Below are 21,051 nucleotides of genomic sequence, written 5' to 3'. Positions count from 1 at the left end.
GTACGTGCCCCCTATATCTGTGTATTAGGGGAAGCAGTAAGACAGGTACGTGCCCCTATATCTGTGTGTTAGGGGAAGCAGTAAGAGAGGTACGTGCCCCTATATCTGTGTATTAGGGGAAGCAGTAAGAGAGGTACGTGCCCCCATATCTGTGTATTAGTGGAAGCAGTAAGAGAGGTACGTGCCCCCTATATCTGTGTATTAGGGGAAGCAGTAAGAGAGGTAGGTGACTTGATAGCGCTATATAATAGGATATATGAAACTTTGCTTATCCTGATATCTATTTATTTAAAGAAGGTGGGAAGTATGTGTCCTGATTCTATGTATTAGGAGCAAGTATGAGGTACAGTATAAGTCCAGGTATCTATGTATTAGTGGGTGAGAGGTATTTGTTCGGATTGGTACGTTTTATGGACTTTCCGAATGTCCACATTATTAGCATGTCGACACTAAAGAAATGTCAACAAAACAGTGAGTCCAGGTGGTGTGGTGATCACTTACCTCTATTCAACTCCAGCTGTGTCTTTCGGTATTATCTGCCACTGGTGAGTTATGTAAAACAGTGCAGAGGTCTAGTTCCACATAAGAAATTGCTTTGTAACAAACGAATACTTTTTGTCTCACATGGACTAGACTAAAGGTTCACGATTAACTTGTTACATTAAAATATATATATATTATTGATGTGTGAGCTAAACAAAAGTTTATATTACGTTAATAATGTAACTATCTTTCATTATAAATTCCCCACACTTTTTAGCAACAGGTTCACCTCATGACATATTAAAATCAACAAAGCATATACAAAACAACCTGCTGAAATTTGTACCGTTCTTTTCCGGAAGCACAGAGGCAGCAGGGTCCGCCAGGCCAGGTTGGAGCGAATCATTAATTGCAGACACTAGAGAAACAGCGTACTTTAGTAAGTGTCTTCGTTCTGTAAGCCATATTTGCTAGGACAATTATCTGCCTCAGTCACAAGAGGTCTTCTTTAAAATGGCCTCTGTGGTAGTCTTACAGCTCCTGCACTGGGGACACTTATTTTTTCTTTCAAAACGCATGCGCTATCACAGTGTTCATTAGGGACTGATATAATTAGACGTTACAGCAGCAAAGTCTGTTCCGAGTTGTGGGCGCCATCTACCGATGGAAAGTTCGAATTTACTCTTCCTTGAAGCAAATACTTGGCTTATGCCTCAGTTGTGCCAAGTCGTGTGTTCTATGTTTCTCTATGGTACATGCACTGTAGTAAATTAATATGTTTAATAAAACGAATATTTGCCCAATAAATGGATTGTATTATTATTATATTATTATTATTATTATAGTTTACTGGCACCAGATTGGAGTTTATTCATTAATTAGTATCTTATGTTCTTCAAGAGGTATATGACTTCAAGGGGCCCATTTATCGTTGAATATTTGAGGTAAAATTCCCGAAAACACACGTTTTCGGGGGTTTACCTCCAATATTAAGTACCCCTCGATGTTTCAAGGAGGGACCACAGCAGGTATCTCCGAAACCTGCTGCGATCCCTCCATTGCCGCTGGCAGGCACCTTGAATATTTGAGGTAAAATTCCCAAAAACACGTTTTCGGGGGTTTACCTCCAATATTAAGTACCCCTTGATGTTTCAAGGAGGGACCGCAGCAGGTATCTCCGAAACCTGCTGCGATCCCTCCATTGCCGCTGGCAGGCACCTCCCCCATAGGTTTCTATGGGGGATGCGATGCTGCCAAATGTAACAATATCTGAAATGCAAAGCATTCCCAATATTGGCCCCAGCAGCTAACGCCATCTCAAGATAGCGTTAGCCGCTGTAGCCTATAGGTACTTACCACATATCAGCTGGTTGGAGGGATCTCCCGGAAGCCTCCACCGGCAATGGGCGCCGCTCATGTGCAGTCCGCGGGACTGCGCATGCGCAGCAGCCCGGAGTGCACTCCGGCCACATCGCAAGGACCAGTGGCAGATTAGGGTCCACATGGGCCTGGAGCTCAAATTTACAACAGGGCCTATTGTGTGCTGCCTCAAGGGGTGTGACTAGTGATGTGGTGGGGAATGAGCCGTGCTGTGGGGGTGTGGTCTGCATAATAGCTGTGGCTAGCGCCTTCCTTTAATCATCTCAATTGCACCCCCCACTCTGCTTATTTCAACAGTGTAATGTGAAAGTCTACAAATAAAAGGAGATACCCTTTGCTAAAGTGATAAAAAAGAATGGCACTTAATGATCATATGAACCTGAAACTTCCCTACTAAAGAGCATGTGGGTCACTTAGTGATCACATGAATATGACACCTCCCTACTAAAGGTCCCGTTAGAACTGTGACTGAGCAGACCAATCATGTCTCCGCAGCTTCCTATCTCTGTCTGGCAGACATCTTACGGTTATTGACATAAAAGTCTCACATATCGCCACAAAAGGGCTGTTTGTGATAAATTGGCCACATATTGTTAAAGTGAAAATGAAGCCTAGTAGGCTACTGGTCATTTTTTCTGTAATACATAGCAGTAAGCATCACAAAGATCAGTTTGTGGTATTTCTGACTGGAACCCACTGTCTAAAATTGAAATAAAAGGCTGTTTTAAATGCTTCTCTATTCTGATAAATACTGTCAGCAATACAGTCTAATCGCCAAAATATATTCTCTCTAATAAATTATTAATTTTAGTGTCTTAATATGGGCACAAGTACATTTTAGATATATATTTTACTGTTTACAGTTTGGACAGGATGAAACTTACATATACATGAACTGCCATAATATATGTGCTTTAGGACTAAGCTCAACTGCACACTGCAGTTGCTTGTGACATCACAATTATTGATGACATCACAGAACTACTTGTACAGCTGTTGAAACATTTGAAGCTCTGTTTTCAGAAACTCCAAACTGCGCAGTCACATCTTGTGATATTGCAAGTTTGCTTTATTCTCTAAGAGCCCCATTGTTGTCTTCTGACATAACATGGGAACTATTATGAGAAAAAAACCTCCAGACAAAGCAGGGAGACAAAAAAACCGAGGAAAACAGACCAAAAAAGCAGAGAGATGCAGAGGAAAGGAGGCAGGCCAGGCAAAAACAGCTAAGAGAGAGGTGAGAATAAACAATGCATTTGTAGCAGGTGTACAAAGAGGCTGGGAGAGGTTTGCTGGATTTCTAAAAAAGAAAAGAGATCAGTTCATAACATGTTCATGCATGCAGCAGATGTACCAGATTTTGGCGAGTGAGACACAGGAGAAACGTTGACGTTGCTAAAGATCCAGGGGAGGGATGCAGCCATTGAGTAGGCCAGACAAACCTTTCCATAAGAGATGACCAAAAAGAAGCCAGGTAAAGCAGCTATACAGAGACGCTGGGACAGGTTTGCTGGATTTGTAAAAAAGAAGAAAAATCAATTCATAACAGCAATTAGCAGAGGCCAACCAGGCATCCCACTGGTTCAGCAAACTGCAGAAGAGAGCTGCACCATGCCCACCAGCCACCAAACCACAGACACTGTACCTTTAACAGTGGAACAATTTACTTTCCACTCACTACTTGGAAAGGGAGGTTATGGCAAAGTAATGCTGGCAACAGATGCTATTCGTAGGGAAAGAGTGGCAGTGAAAATCTTAAAGAAGAGAGCATTGATTAACATCTTAAAGAAGCCAGCAATAATAGAACATGAGAACAGTTTGGTTGAGTGTCAGCTACTTGAAATGTCACATGAGAGCATTTTTATGATCCATGGTTATGCAGCCTTCCACACAGAGAGCTATCTATACTGTGAAATGGAACTGGCTGGCGGAGGGGATCTGTTTGATTTTGTGAAGACCTCACCAGTGGACCTAACCACAATAAAATTTATAGCTGCTGAACTGGTTTGTGGATTGCAGTTCATACATTCAAGAGGAATTATTCACAGAGACCTCAAATAGGAGAACATATTACTAACCACAGAGGGTCATGTTAAAATCACAGACTTTGGTCTGGCCCTATTGAATGCATATGGACAAACCAATGCCAAAGTACTTGGTGGGACTAAGGGCTATAATGCTCCAGAAATTATAACTTGCCAGCCGTACAGTGCTGGTGTGGATTGGTTCGCATATGGTGTTATTTTATATATATTCACCCTACGCAAGTACCCTTTTAATGGAGAGTCAGCTTCTGTGGTAAACACAATAATCCTTACTCAAGAACCAACGTATTCAGGGCTTACTGATCCTGTAACAAATGACATTATAACAAAGCTCCTGTGTAAAGAACAGACCCTCTGGCTTGGAGTAAATGGCAATGTGCGAAAACACCGCTTCTTCTCTTCGATTAACTGGGCAGCGACAGAGACTGGAAAAACAGCATCCCCAGTTATACTGCACAAGGACTATATGGATCTAGATGAAAAACAGCAAATTCCTTTGTCCCATAGTGAAGTGTTGAAAGAACCAATTACCATCACGAACCAAAGGCTTTTTGATAACATTCAATTTGTGTGCCCTAAATGGGGTAACATTTATCACAACATGCCAATGGAAGCAGACACTATGCCATCAGACAAAGACCTGGACTAACAAAAAGCAGAAAAATCTGCAGTCCTAAAAACATCTTGTTCCTGCGTTGTATGCTGCCTACCCCAAACTCGGCTACGTCCCTGGAGATGCACAATCTGCCACCTGCCCTGATCTTGGCTACGTCTCAGGAGATGCAGTCTGCCGCCAGCCCTGACCTTGGCTACAGTCCTGGAGATGCACTGTCTGCCGCCTGTGCGACCTCCGCTACATCCCAGGAGATGCACTGTCTGCCGCCTGTTCGACCTCGGCTTCATCCCTGGAGATGCACTATCTGCCGCCTGCCCTGACCTCTGCTATGTCCCTGGAGATGCACTGTCTGCCGCCTGTTTGACCTCGGCTACATCCCAGGAGATGCACTGTCTGTCACCTGTTTGACCATGGCTACGTCCCTGGAGATGCACTGTCTGCCGCCTGCCCTGACCTCGGCTACATCCTTGGAGATGCACTGTTTGCCACCTGCTCAACCTCGGCTACGTCCCTGGAGATGCACTGTCTGCCGTCTGTTCGACCTCGGCTACATCCCAGGAGATGTACTGTCTGCCACCTGCCCCGACTTCTGCTACGTCCCTGGAGATGCACTGTCTGCCCTGACTTCAGCTACGTCCCTGGAGATGCACTGTCTGCCGCCTTTTTGACCTCGGCTACATCCCAGGAGATGCACTGTCTTCCGCCAGCCCCGACCTCAGCTACATCCCTGGAGATGCAGTCTGCTGCCTGCCCTGACCTCTGCTATGTCCCTGGAGATGCACTGTGTGCCGTGTACCCCGACCTCGGCTACGTCCCTGGAGATGCTCTGTCTGCCACATGCCCCGAACTCGGCTACATCCCTGGAAATGCACTGTCTGCCACCTGCCTTCACCTCAGCTATGTTCCTGGAGATGCACTCTCTGCAGTCTGCCCTGACCTCAGCTATGTCCCTGTAGATGCTCTGTCTGCTGCCTGCTCAACATCGGCTACATCCCTGGAGATGCACTGTCTGCCGCCTGTTCGACCTCAGCTTACATCCCAGGAGATGCACTGTCTGCCGCCTGCCCCGATTACGGCTACATCTCTGGAGTTGCACTGTCTGCTGCCTGGTTCGACCTTGGCTACATCCCAGGAGAAGCACTGTGTGCCGCCTGCTCTGACATTGGCTACATCCCAGGAAATGCACTATTGATTCTTCTATATTGCTCAATAAATAAAATGATGTTTAAAAAATAAATAAAGGTGTCTTGCTTAACAGGAACTGTGTAAGGAATAAGCGCAAGGCATAGTAGGGCTAAAATAAGCTTTATGAGTTTAGAAATGATGTACATTATGTTTTCCAATAGGTTATATAGATGGCCCTATTGAGAGGGGCACGTAATGATGATGCCATACACAAGCAGCCTATGTTTTAAGTGTATGCATATAAATAAATTGGGGTCCCCCTCCTGAGGATTAACACAGTCAGACCTGGTAACAGTAACTACATGTACAGGTGCCTTTTTACTTTAACTGGTATGCGCACCCTGACATCTATAAAATACCATGCAAGGCATCTGGTCAAATAGGTCATGAAAATATGAATGGGTATATATACATTTACAGTATATGCACTATGCAGTAAAATCATCAATACATCATGCACATGGAATATCTGGGGCTGGACATCTGAGACAGAAGAACCTGAACTCATAGCTCAGTGATCCACAGGGGAGACTGGATTCCTGACTGTGGACAGATTATGGTCCATATGGGCCTGGAGCTGAAATTTACAAAGGGCCTATTGTGTGCTGCCTCAGGGGGCATGACCAGTGCTGTGGGGGTGTGGTCTGCACAGGGAGTGTGGTATGCATCACGGGCTGTGGCTAGCGCCTTCCTTTAATCACCTCCACTCTGATTATATCAACAGTGTGATGTGAAGGTCTACAAACAAAAACAGAAAAATGGCACTTACTGATCACATGAATATGAACCCTCTCTACAAAAGAGCATGTGGGTCAATTAGTGATGTCATGAATGTGACACCTCTCTATATAAAAAGGACCTAATCTTATTACTAGTTATACCAAGAAGATAGTCTATCTATATCCCATAGTGAGAACAAAAAAAAAAGCAACTCAGCAAAGCTTATACCTGTATACATATACAGTATATGTACACACACATACATTATGCATGTAAAAGCAGAAAGGCGGCACACCAGGGACTGGCACAATGTAGAAAAAATATGTGGTGACAAGTTCTACATTGTGCCAGTCCCTGTAGGTATTTATGGTTTGGTTTTGGAAGGCACCAGCGCATCATATACTGAATTGACCGAATTACTTAAGTGTTCGGCAGCAGCAGTATGAGGTGACAGTCTCCTGTGGGCCTATTTTCAATGGAGGGCCTGGAGCTGCAGCTCCACCCGCCCCATTGTTCAGAGCCCCTCTCCCTGCATGTGCTGGTTAATACATCCGGCCCTTATGATCGCATTTTCTATAGATTGTAAGCTTGCAAGCAGGGCCCTCTTACCTCTATGTCTGTCTGTTATTACCCTGTTTTGTTCTATATATGTTTCCAATTGTAAAGCGCAACGGTATATGCTGCGCTGTATAAGAAACTGATAATAAATAAATAAAATTTTGCAATGTGATCATGGCCGGTACTGACATGCCCTGATCGCATTGCAAAAGTGATCATTAATAAATGGGCCCCCAAGCCTCAAGTCACTGACTTTACACTGCACATACACAGGTAGGATTGCCCTGTATAGATGTGCAAAGGTGATCTGCATATAAACTGGCACTACAGTGATCACAGTGGCCTTTTTGCCTATTTTAATAAGCAACGGATGTTTTCCAAGGATGCAATAGCTTTGGGCCAATTATTTCACAATGCATATGTAAAGTTGATCTTTACAGAACATATTCCTCAGAAATTAATATTAGTGTTTGTCGGAAAGTAGCCACTGAGATAACATGAGTACACCCATGCTCACCTACCCTTAGCACATTAGTACATGATATGGTCTTTAAATCTTGGTTCATATTATTATTATCATATGTCATCATGTTAAATAACTGTATTTTGTATTTTACAAGTACTGTACCTATAGTTGAAAATTATTTAAAAGACTCCATGGAGTATTATAAACCAAAGCGCTTAATTTTTCTTTATTTCTAATTTTTTTGTTTTTTTAATTTTAAATGATCATGATCAGTTTTTCTAAATGTATGTAGGAAAATATATTTTTTATTTATCTGTTTTTTGAAAATAACCATAACATGAGTGTTTATTTCCCCAGAACTGAAGTAACTATCACTACTCTTTTTCCAGAATGATCTCTAACTCTTTCAATGTACATTCTTCAAATTTTTATTTCTTGTATTTGAATTACAGGCCCTAGTCCTTACTAATATATTAGATATGAACAAAAAAAGTACATCTACATCTTGTGTAACACTTCCCTGCTAAAACAGACTTTGAGCAAATGATATGTTTGAACAAGAACTTTTCTTTGCTTGTACTGTTTAAATATAGTTAATGTTTCACATGGTTCCTAGATGAAAAAAAATATATATATATATTTATCTCTAACAAGGACCTATAAGCTAACTGGTTCTTTGCTCCTAAAGGAATGACTTTGTCACCCTGTTATAACTCTATAATAAACAAATCCTATCACACTATTATAACTCTAGAGATAGTATAATGTAAGAAGTATACAATGTCCTATTTAAAGTGAGTGTATGCTTTTTAACCCAGTCCTCTTTTGTCAGTGCAAATAGATTAATGAATATTCCCTTTCGTGAGTACTACACCAGAAGACCAGAGACGCACTCCACTCGCTTCCCCACGCAAGAGCGTTTTCAAATTCGCCCATGTAGAGGTTCGCATAGCTGGGTGCGAATCTGATCCCCATGGCCGTTCCCATCACCTGTAGGTAAAAAGTGCCTAGAAAATAAAAATATGTGATAAAATGAAAGAAATAGAATCCAGAAGAAAAGATTGGTGTGCTTCAATGAGGTTGCCACCCGAAAGAAGGCATCTCTTAATCACCTCACATTTTGTAGTATGAGGGATGTGTGTGTATAAAGCAGAGACATTTAATGTAAGGAATGCATAGGATTCTTTCCACTCTATAGATTGTATTAAATTTAGAAAATGAGTGGTATCTTTAAGATGTGACCTCAGTGACCACACTCTGGACTGTAAATAAGAATCCACATAAAAGGAGAGGTTAAATGTGAGGGAATTAATGCCAGAAATAATGGGACGACCTGGAGGTGAGGACAGTGACTTGTGGATTTTGGGGAGACAGTAAAATGTGGGGGTGGTGGGGAAAGAGGGGAAAATTTTCTTTATGAAACGGATGTAAGTGTATACAATTTTTTTTTTAATTGATACTCAGGTGCTCATTATTTCTATAATGAAAGGGGTATATAAGGAGCCTGAGCACTTCACTAGGGATATGCTTCTGAAGAAGCTGGACACTTACCAGCAAAACGCGTTAAGCCTTCCCAAATACTGCTGCACTGATTTGGGGTGACCCCTATCTACACTACTTTCACTGGACCCTTTTGGACACATGATACTTCTGTTTAGGGACTTACACACCAACTCCATCCAGGATACAGCTACAAGTGGACTACATATCCAGTCAATTCATCTGCGATTCTCGCTAACAGGACTGTGACATATGAACATTCCACTTGGTAAATATTTGCTGTGCTAATCCACATGGAACTAACACTTGGTCCACACAGCTAGTGTCCATATGTGAACCATGGATTTATGAGTCCTCCTAGCAGCGGAATATATATATATATATATATATATATATATATAAACATTCTATTGGTAGTACCACATTGATTGTGCTTTTTTCAGGCTAATATTGCTTTATATTTCTACATGATTTTATATGATATATATTAAATGTGTTTTAGTGATTTTTACATCCATTTTTGAGCTTTGATTTAACTGTCCAATTAACAACAACATCATTTAGCGCTGGTTTCTAACCATTCTCTGACTCAATATAAAATCTTAAAATGGTTATATATAAATATAAAAGTTCCCCTATGACAATGTTTATGACTTTATTTCCTAGTTATTACAAGCCATTATTCACAAGACTCCAATGCATGACTCACAACATTTGGGAGGGGAGACTCAGGACATTGTGCGTGTCACTTTGGGGGTGTGAGCATACATCAAGCCCCCATTCCTTGTCATGCTAAGAGTGTGACTAGCGCTTCCCAAAATACTAGGCTGTCCCCAGCCTCCCTCTACAGTGTTTGTATGCTGCACACGTTGGAGAGAGAGTGCCTCCCAAATAGGACTGTCCTACCAAAAATGGGATGGATGGGATGTATGCTTATTATGCTGTCATACATCCCATCTGCCATGCCCTCCCCACCTGGCAGCACCCTTTCTCTCCTACCAGACTAACGCTAAGCTAGTCTTCCTCCACTGCTGTCATGAGAGAGAGATTGCTTTCACCTTGATCTAGGTAAGTGAATACAAGTATTTCTGTAAATCTTTTTTTAGGATTAAAATAAGTAAAATAAAAAAATCTAATTTAGATACTTGTATAAAATGTTAATATTTTTGTAATTTTGAAATACATTTTGTTCCTAGTGGCTGGACTTGACACTCCAGTGACTGGCTACACTAATTCATTGTGGCACCGCCACAACCCTGGTGGGCCCATCATGGCCCAGACCCACATAAATACCCAGACATTCACACATAGAAAGCACACATAGACAAACTATGGTTTATATAGTCAATTATCCTTTCAGTATGTTCTTCCATTGTGGGTGGAAACCAGAGTCCCTTGAGGAAACCAACACAAACACAGAGAAAACATACAAACTCCACATATCTAAAAGCCTGGTCATATTACTTGATACTTTATGCTTAAAACCTTAAAAAACTTAGGTGGCTGTAGATGTACCAGTCCTGTAATGGAGGAGTTTCCTCTTCTAGGAGGAAAAAAGGAATTAAGGGAAGCGCTTAGTATACCAGTTATAAGTAAACAAGTATATAGGGTGAACAATTAGATATAACAATCATTTATTATATAGTACTCGATGTTAGCAGTCTAAAAACAAGAATATATGTAAAAATTTATAAACATTTATAGTAATGCATATCAGCAGGCAAGGTTTAGAAATCTTCTTTATCCAATGCTCTTATTGAAATTTGTAGCAAACAGATTGCATATAGAAAGCAATTTCGTTGCTACTGTATTTGAAACAAACCTTAATATAGTAGCTTAAGGTGCCCTAACACCTACACAATTTCGGGCCGATGAGTCATAAGATGGATCTTGTGAAAATTGTGTACTGTTTTAGTAAGATACGTTCCGGTGCGCGCTCCCGCAGCTCCTATAATCGGATCGTATGATCAGATGTGCAGCACATGTTGTCCATCGTATCATGTCATTTATTTTCTTAATGCGATCCATCGTGCGGCAATTCAAGTCATTTCAATGACTGTTTTTTTATGGGTCTGTGAGAAACAGGATCGATCTTATGACAGATCCTGTGCTAAAGAAAAAACAACAAACATGCTGCCGGGACTGCCAGGGATCCTACTGTGATCTGCAATACATTACTATATACTTTAAGTATATTATTATTCTGCATGCTTTCTAATGTAGGATAATACAATACAATATATGGGAGGAATAAGGTTGTGCGCTACATCTGGATATTTATCCATTATTATTACCGTAATTGGATGAGGTCAGACATCCTCCAGTATAGCGGCACACCTTTTTGAGGTATTACCATTTGCATAATTTGCGCAGGACCTAAACTTGGATTATAGATGATGACTAGATCTAACTAATGCTGCCCATACACCTACACGACCAGCATAAGATCCGATTCATCTGACAATTTTTGCTTTATACACCATGGTCATATGATTCCATCCGCCATACTACATCTTGGCACTGTACTTCATTGTACATGATTCATATGTCCACATATGTATGAGGACACTTCACTGTGAATAATTGTACATTGAGTATTACTGATGCTCCTATTGATTTTATGTTTTCTTCATTATCAGTAAAGGTCACAAGTTTTACATATTCCTACTGTGATCTGCAATATATTACTATACTAGTCATCATCTAGCTTTAGTGAGAATGACACATTTTTGTTACAGTGCACTGTTAGAAAGTGTGTATAAGGGTTGATCTCACCGCTTTTGCGATCTCTGTGTATAATCCGTGTCTGTTCGGATAGTTTCTATCCCGCGAGTATACAGCTGGATTGTGGGGGTTAAGTCAGCGTCAGCTAAGGGATCTGTGCAGCTGTATATATGGTTTATATCAATGACAAGCAGTCAGTAGCATTTGTCCACAAATCTGGGTCTCCTCCGACAAGGGACTTCATGGTGGTGGGTGGCTGTATGTATGGCTAGCAACAGTGACAAGCCGTCAGCAGGATTTTATCAATAGGTCTGGACCCCTTCTAGCAGGTTCCTGATGGTAGGCGGCTATATTTGTAGTTCACTGTATTGCTGGGCAGCCTGATAGGATTCAGAGAGCCGGGATGTCTTCCGGTGGTCATTCAAGTAGAGTAACTGTAGGTGCATACACACGGGTCGATTTTTGTGACGTAACTGAGATGCCTTGGCTCGGGGGTGGGGTATAGGAGAGGGACCCCAGTGCATCCTGGGAGGTTGAAACGTTTAACTCTGAGGTGCCCGATGTCTGCCGCCATCGCCGATACCCCCAAGGTATCCTGTGGAACCCTATGGACTTCGTAGAAATAGAGATAACAAGGGTAAGTTCTTACCATATCTCATATTATTTCCTATGTATCAGGAAGATGCTTTTATTTGATTTCTGTTAAGATCCCTTAAAGGACAGGGTTAGACCTCCGTTGTACCGTGGGCCTGATTCAGACCCGGTCGCAACCAGGCCGATGGTGGCCCAGAGCGCATGCGCATGACGGAGCCGGCTCCATTGTGCGCATGCGTGAGACCCGGATAGCAACGGGCAATCAGTCGCTCTGGGTCTTGCACCAAAGGGGGCGTGCTGTCGATGTTGAGTGACAGCACGCCCCCATTGGTGGGCGGGCCAGGGGGGGGGGCTGCCCAGACGGAGGCGTTCCCATGAGAACGCCTACCATTTGAGGGTGGCCCCACTGACATCACAAGTGATGTCAGTGGGAGAGCTTTCGGCTTTGTTTGAGCCGAAAGCTCTCTGGGGCTTGCGGCCACGAGACCCTACCACAAGGGTCTCGTCACAAGCCCGATGGTCATGATGGTCTTGACCATCGCGACCATTATCCTGGCTGCTCGCATTAGCTGTGGGTGGCAACCCACAGCAATGCGAGCGGCCAGGAGGCCGCTCCGCAAAAAAAAATAAAAAATATGCCCTGTTCTTAGAAAGCTAGTTTATTTCTTCATCCAACATTCCCAAGTGAAAATTTTCTTGTTTAGCTGGGAGTCGTGGAGGGTATTTTTAAAGAGCAGGGCAATTGGGGGTCTTAGCAATGTAGAACAAAGCTTATTTAGAGTACCAAATCAATTACATATAAAAAAATATCCAGACCTTTTTCAAGCCAACAGCATTTATCAACAGCAGCAACGATCAGATATACACAATGTACAGCCACAGCTCCAAGATGGTTTTATACAATGGCTGGGAGATTGCCTTCCGCCCAAGCCAGAATGCGGGACACCTCTGTCAGTGCCGCCTGACTTCGGGTTCCTCCTTGGCGGTTTATGTAAGCCACTGTGGTGGTGTTGTCTAATTGTACCTGCACGGGATTTCCGTGGAGAACATGTCTTGCCTGCTGAAGAGCTTTGAATACTGCTCGAAGTTCCAACACATTGATTGGAGCGCAGATTCTGCTGGTGTCCACCGTCCCTGAAACAAGTGTGGACCAGTTACTGCACCCCAGCCCCGGAGACTGGCGTCCATCGTCAGAAGGACCCAGTCCGCAATCCAAAAGGGGCACCCCTTGTTTAGGTGAGCCATCTGCAGCCACCAGGCCAGAGACAGGCGTACCTTGAGGGAAAGCACTATTGTCTGTATCTTTATCCGATGGGGCAACCCATTCCATCTGGAGAGGATCAATATCTGCAGAGGTCTGGAGTGAAACTGGGCATACTCCACCATGTCGAACATCGACACCATGGATCCCAGTAACCTCATTGCCGAGTGAATAGACACTCGGCGACTCTGCAGGCAACTGCGTACTTTTGCCTGCAATGCAGAGATCTTTACCTCCGTCACAAAGATCCTCTGTTGTTGAGAGTCCAACAGGGCTCAGAGATGGAGCATCCTCTGTGAGGGAACTAGGGAGGACTTCTTCCAGTTTATCAACCAGCCGTGAGTCTGCTACACTGATATTGTCAGTTGCAGATGGCACTGAAGAATCTCTGGAGACCCTGCCAACAACAAAAGGTCATCCAGAGAGGGCAACAAGCGGACCCCCTGCATACACAGGTGGGCTGCCATGAGTGCCATGACTTTGGTAAACACTCGAGGCGCTGTGGCCAGACCAAAGGGCAGTGCCTGAAACTGGAAATGTTGATTGACCACTGCAAACCTGAGGAAACGCTGGTGTGCTGAGAAAATGGGGAGATGCAGGTAGGCATCCTGAATATCCAACGACGCCATAAACTCTCCAGACTCCATTGCTAATATGATGGAACGCAGGGTCTCCATCCTGAACCGAGGTACCCTCAAGGACTTGTTGAGGGACTTGAGGTTGAGGATGGGCCGGTAAGACCCATTGGGTTTCTGTACCAGAAAGAGATTGGAGTAACAGGCACTATAACTCCAGCCTGGAGCATAGAGTGTAACACTTTCCGGAGTTCCAGGGCTTTGTCTTGATCTGACTGAAGGCCAGTGGTGAAAAACCGGCTGGGAGGCCTTCGCCGTAGGGGCGTACCCCCGAGAGACCACTTCTCTTACCCAAGTGTCCGTGGTAGTCAGATACCAGCACTGGGCGAACTGAAGAAGTTGGCTACCCACTCTGGGGTCCCCCAAGGGGAGGCCCGTCCCATCAGGCTGAAGGTTTATTATCAGACTTGGGAGTAGGACATCTTGTACTCCAAGCCTGCTTCTTTGGCTTGGCAGATTTCTTGGCCCCTGATGGTCTTGGAAAGGACTGTACTTTGGACTTACCCTGGACCCTATAGGATCAAAAAGATGAAGGACCAGACCCTGATGGGACTGCAGCCGAGGGCAGACAAGCAGACTTAGCTGCTGCCAACGTATCCACAATTTTGTCCAGATCAGGGCCAAATAGGACCTGGCCATTAAAGGGCAAGCATTCCAATCCCTTCTTGGAATCTGAATCCGCTCTCCAAGAGTGCAACAACAGGGAGCGGCGAGCTGCTACTGCTGCCAAGGAGATTCTTGAAGTGAGAAGACCTAGATCTAAGGCTGCCTCATTAATGTACGTGGCCGAGTCTCTGAGATTGCCCACTAACTCCAACTTTTCAGCTGAAGAGTCAGTGTCCAGAGATGCCTCCAAGTTATCTGCCCAGCGCTCCATGGCTCTGGCTACCCAGCACACGGCCACAGCCGGTCTGGAAGCCCCCACAGCAAGGGAATAAATGGATTTTAGGCAAATTTCCACCTTGCGATCTGTAACATCCTTCAAGGAGGGCATGGGCAATGTTGCACTCCTCACTAGGCATGTGACATGAGAATCCACCTGTGGAGGTGTTTCCCATTTGGAAAAATAATTATCCGCAAAGGGATATGCAAAGGCCAAGCGTATTTGAGGCTAGAACCGCTTACCCGGATTTTTCCATTCCTCCTCTAAGTGGTCCACTAACTGACCAGATAGAGGAAATACAGTGGCATCACCCTTAATATCCTTAAAGAAGGCATATTTGGATTTAGCCATGGGGGGATCCTCATCCTCAATAACCAAGGCCGCACGGACTGCCTGCACTAGGCCCGGTATAAAGACTTTAGACTTCGACTCCGCCTCCTTTACACAAAGGGGCTCTTGGGCTGAATGGTCAAAATCTCACAGTCATCAGATGTCATGTCATCATCATACTGAGCCGTCTGAGACAATAAAGGCCGCTTAGGCGGCCACAGTGGTGACTCCAACTTGTAAAACGGCCGTCAGGTGCTGTACCGTGTTGGACAATGAATTCACCCACACAGGTTCCTGTGAGACCTGGGGGGGTGAAAGCGGGAGACACTGGGGTACCATCAACTGTCTGGGGAACCCTTGCATGGGTGATGAGACCATCGCCTGTTGCAATAATAACCCCATCTAGGGAAACGCAGGGGGCGTTGCCAACTGGCCCACAAGGGTTGTAAGTGCCTTAGCAAAACAAGCCCAGGGCAGTTCCTGAACAGATTCAGTGACAGAGATTGGGCGTGATATAGTATAACATGCCCTACATAAACCCTCAGTGTTCACATCTCCCTCCGCTAACTGTACTTTGAGAGTGAACATGATTATCCTCTTCAGCTAAAATGTACAACATGCAGACATGATGAGTGTAAATGGCGTGTATGTGACCCACCACACAGAAACACACTTTTTTACTGTGAGGCATTAAACACCCTGCAACACCGCACCACAAGGGCTTTAGTAGAGAAAGAACAGGGATAGTAAAATGGCTGATAGTCAGAAGTGAAAGTACAGTCAGACAGCGCTAGCATATAGTCACATACAATGCAGAAATAAATTACCTGCACTACACTTTGATCAACTACAGACACAGAGCCTGGTAGGAAACAGTGTTGCATATGCTGACCTTATCGGAGGAGAGGTATGCAGGGGACCCGGACTGCGATGCCACCTGTATCAAAAACCAGCAGCGTTTGCCACTTCCTTGAAAATGGCCGCCGAGGAGCTGAGAGGAAGCGGGCACCAGGGGAGGAGAGTTGACACAGCCCGCCAGACCACTGTGGAAAGGCATTGTGCAGCGGGGGAGGCGCTATTAACCCCTGGGACGCTGGAGTGTATTTTCACCGCTGCAGCCCGCTGTCCCTGGTGGTCTAGTGGAAGCGCAGGATGAGTACCTGACTCCACGCGCAACCGTCCCTAGGGAGCCCCCTGCCTAGGGACAAATACGACTGAGAATCGGCGGGCACCCACCGCGGATGCCCACCGTTTACCTGAATCCCCTTGAATCCGGCCACAGTCTGGATATACCGGGGTCCCCGATCAGTACCGGCGTCCTGGCGCGGCGGGGAGATGGAACGGCACCTCTAATTAGCTTGTCCCTGCTGTCCGCTCATAGCAGCGCAGCAAAGCTGCCTTTGAAAAAAATCTTCAGGGGCTGTTTCACAGCTCCCCTCTGAAAAGGGTATCCGATAAACTGAGATGCCTTGGCTCGGGGCGGGGTATAGGAGAGGGACCCTAGTGCATCCTGGATCCTGGGAGGCTGAAAAGTTTAACTCTGAGGTGCCCAATGTCTGCCGCCATCGCCTATACCCCCAAGGTATCCTGTGGATACCCTATGGACCCTGAAGAAGAAAACAGGATTTTGGTACTTACCGATAAATCCCTTTCTCTGATTCCATAGGGGACACTGGAGGTATCAAGACAGTCTGGTATAGACGGTTCTGAGTGGAGCTGGCACTTTCATTTTTTTTGAAGTGTGACTAGCTTCTACCCCTCTATACTCCCCTACAAGCCCAGTCTAAGGAAAACGTGCCCAAGGGGAGCAGAGAAAAAAGACAAACACAAGAGGTGGAGGCGAAAAGGTTGAAAAAAACTGAAAAACAACAAGAGACGGCAAACAGGTCTCTAACAGTCAAAACGTAAAAAACTACCACAAATGTGGCAGGAAGGAAAAGCGCAGGGTGGGCGTCCAATGTCCCCTATGGAATCAGAGAAGTACCTGTCGAAGCTGAATAATTGGCTGAGACAAGTTCAGTTTAAGATTTAATCGCGACTACACCATCTTGCGACTGGCCGCAAGACACCATTTTGCGAAATGGCCGCCTAAGCGCCATTTTAGACAAACTCACACTTTAGAACATGTGGCGATACTATTAGCATCATGCGAATGCATCTGTGACCATCGCCATAAGTTACGGCGATTCACCAGAAGCCTATTTCATGACTTTACGTATTATAAAGGATATATTTCAGAAATGGCTTTACAGTATGTAAAAAAAATTGGATTGCATTAGATGAATAGAGCAAATGGCTACGTGACAACTAGCTTGTGTAGATAAGCTTCCTGGACAGTGTCTGCCCTCACTACAGGTGGTCTGGCTCGAATACACACCTTACATTAGCAAGCTTCCTGCAATGACATGACTTCAAAGACTAGAGTGTCATCTTAGGTCTGTCTCTTGTAGCTGAGCTATTTGCATTTCACACAAGAGACTGGGAGAATAAAGAGTTTTTCTTTTGAAGCCTGGGACAGGTGGGGGGAGACTGCTGACAGAGAGGGCATGTGGAACTATCTGGCTCAGCATGTCACACTGCTAAGATGTTCACTTAGTGAGAGTTAAGTGCACCCTTCCTCATACACACATTAATATGTCTTTATATCAAACCCCGAATACTCACACATTACATATTCACACATAAGGTTTAATAAGCTTTAAAGTATATGATTTAAGTTGGTTCAGTTAGTTTAAATGCTGAGAAATAAAGATATTTGATAACTAAGGTTCTATACATGTTAAGACAGCCGTGTTTGGTTTCGAACTGATGCGTACTCTTTCAACAGAATTCCGGTACTATCGCTGTGGAGATCGCATCATGCAATCCAAACTTATGGACCGCAGAGACTACAAGCAACAAAATGTATATTTTAGGAACAACTGTTAGGATGCAGCATGGGGAGGCGGGAGGGAAAAGACCCTGAGTTGTTAGAGGCTGGGCGAGTCTATTTGAACCAGCCTGTTAAATGCACTGTAACATATGCTTCTCCCCTGGGAACCAATGGCACAAGCAAGAAACTTCTCTATTGTCCTGTCTATTCTGGGGGGGGGTATAAACATGTGTGCTCAAACACTGGGTCTTTAGTCTTCTTGCTGAATGCTGATTGACGGAGGTTTTCTTTCTGAAGGCCGGGATCTGGTCTAGAGGCGCTGCGTATGTATACTGTACTTGGGTCTGTATAATTCCTTTGCGCTAAATTGTACACAGATCATAGCATGTAACTGACTGTGCTTTTACTTGAATAATACTTTGTGCTTCAGAACCACATGTTCTGAGTCTGGAGTCTCTATTTATTGTATGACTGCGTACGCAAATTAGCGTCATCCTTAGAGGTTTATAGGAAGGATTTTAGAAGGTACAGGCAGGGGTATATAGAGGTTAATTTTAATATCGTTATACCAAAATCCTGTTTTCTCCTGCATCCATAGGGGACACTGAAGGTATCAAGACAGTGGGGACATCCCAGAGCTTGCATCATGGGTGGGAGAGCGCTTAGAACCCTGCAAAACAGACCGGCCAAACTGTGCTGCAGTGTCCGCGAACATGTCGAATCTGTAGAAATGAACAAAGGTATGGTGGCCCAAGTGGCCACCAGGCAAAAAGATTCCATGTAAACCCCTTGAACAGCCACCCACGAGGTGCCCACTGAGTGAGTGGAATGGCAGGCTCTCTACATGAGGCCATATACGCCTGTCTAATGGTCATGTGAATCCAGCGAGCCAGCGACTGTTTGGAAGCTGGCCAACCAGGACGAGCAGCATCATACAAAACAGAGTGTCCGTTTTACGCATGGCTGCAGTCCTCTCCACATACTGTATATCCGAAGAACCCTAACAACATCTAAAGATTTTGATGAAGAACCAGTACCCCAATAGGTTGGTCGATGTGGAAAGCCGAAACTACCTTAGGAAAAAAATCCATTCTAGTACGGAGTTTCACCCTATCCTCATGAAAAATCATGAACGGAGGACGACAGAATAGAGCAATCAGTTCTGACACACTGCTGGCTGATGCCAGTGCAAGAAGAAGTGTAACCTTCCACAACAGGTATTTTAACTCCACAGACTCCAAAAGTTTGAACAGGGAGGACTGTAAGAAGGAAAGGACTAGATCCAAGTCCCATGGAGCTGTAGGAGGGACAAAGGGTGGCTGTAACCTAAGCACACCTTGCAGAAAAGTCTGCACATCCGGTATCAAGGCCAATTTCTTTTGGAAGAAAACAGAGCTGAAATTTGGACTTTCAGAGACCCAAAACGCAGACCTGCTTGCAGAAAAGCAGAAATCTGGCTAGGTTGAATTCTGTAGGCAGAGATCCTCTACGTTCACACCATGAAACATAAACCTTCCAAATACGGTGGTAATGCTTTGAAGTAACTTCCTTTCGGGCTCTGAGCATAGTAAGGATTACTCTAGAAGGGATCCCTTTATGTCTTAAGATGGCCCTTTCAACAGCCAAGCCATCAAATGTAGCCACTTTAAGTCTAGATAGACTAAAAGGACCCTGAAGTAATAGATCGTCTCTCAGTGGTAGGGGCCACGGATCGATCAGCAGAAGTTGAATGTTGGAATATCAAGCTCTGCGAGGCCAATCCGGAGCTATCAATAGAACTTTGGCCTTATCCCTCTTGATGCATTGTAGGGAGAAGAGGGAACGGAGTGAACAGATAGACAAAATGGAACTGCCATGGTGCTGACAGTGCGTCCACTGCCCCCGTCTGAGGGTCTCTTGTCCAAAAGCAGTAGAGGCAGTTGATGATTTTGTCTGGATGCCATGAGGTCGACCTGCGGATGACCCCACCATTGGACAAGCTGGTGAAACACCTGAGGATGTAGTGCCCATTCCCCTGGATGCACGTCCTACTGGCTGATGTAGTCTGCCTCCCAATTTTCGACACCCAGGAATGAAGATTGCTGAAATTGCCCTTGCAAACTTTTCCACCCAGATTAGAATCCGGCTTACCTCTTTCATAGCTGCTTGACTTCTGGTGCCGACTTGTCTGTTTATATATGTCACTGTCGTGGCGTTGTCCAATTGGACCCTGACTGCTCGGCCCCGCAACAGATGATCTGCTGTCTGGATAGCGTAGAAGACTGCCCATAGTTCCAATATGTTTATCGGCAGACCTGCTTCCTGTGATGTCCAGCGTCCCTGAAAGTGATGTTCTTGAATCACAGCTCCCCAGCTTCTCAGACTCACGTCTGTGGTGAGGAGAGTCCAATCCTATACTCCGAATCGCTTTCCCTCCAGTAGGTGAACAGAGTTCAACCACCAGAGAGGGGATATCAGAGTTCTAGGACTTAACCTTACCCGATGGTGAAGGAAAAGATGGGATCCTGTCCATTGTGAGGAGATCTAGCTGAAAAGTCCCGGAGTAAAAGCGACCGTAAGGAATGGCCCCGAAGGCCACCACCATCTTCCCCAGGAGTCAGATGCACAAATGCACCGAAACCTGATGACGTCGAAGGACCGTCCTCAGCATCTCCTGAATGGAAGTTACCTTTTCCTGAGGGAGGAACACACGCTGAGACAATGTGTCCATGATCATTTCCAGAAAATGCAACCTCTGCGTTGGTTGCAGATGAGACTTGGGGAAGTTCAGGATCCATCCATGACGAATGAGAAGGTTGT

At 44.7% G+C, this 21,051-nt stretch overlaps 1 pseudogene; it reads left to right on the top strand.

Annotated features, from left to right (window-relative positions):
• Window positions 1-2,971: 2,971 nt before the first annotated feature.
• LOC148454112 (protein kinase C delta type-like) lies at window positions 2,972-4,557 on the top strand (annotated as a pseudogene).
• The last annotated feature ends 16,494 nt before the right edge of the window (window positions 4,558-21,051 follow it).

The sequence above is a fragment of the Taudactylus pleione genome, unplaced genomic scaffold (assembly GCF_031769625.1).
Source record: "Taudactylus pleione unplaced genomic scaffold, aTauple2 ptg001032l, whole genome shotgun sequence".
In the NCBI taxonomy this organism is placed as follows: Eukaryota; Metazoa; Chordata; class Amphibia; order Anura; family Myobatrachidae; genus Taudactylus; species Taudactylus pleione.
The sequence above is the reverse complement of the archived record's forward strand: the minus strand, read 5'-3'. Positions and strand labels throughout refer to the sequence as shown.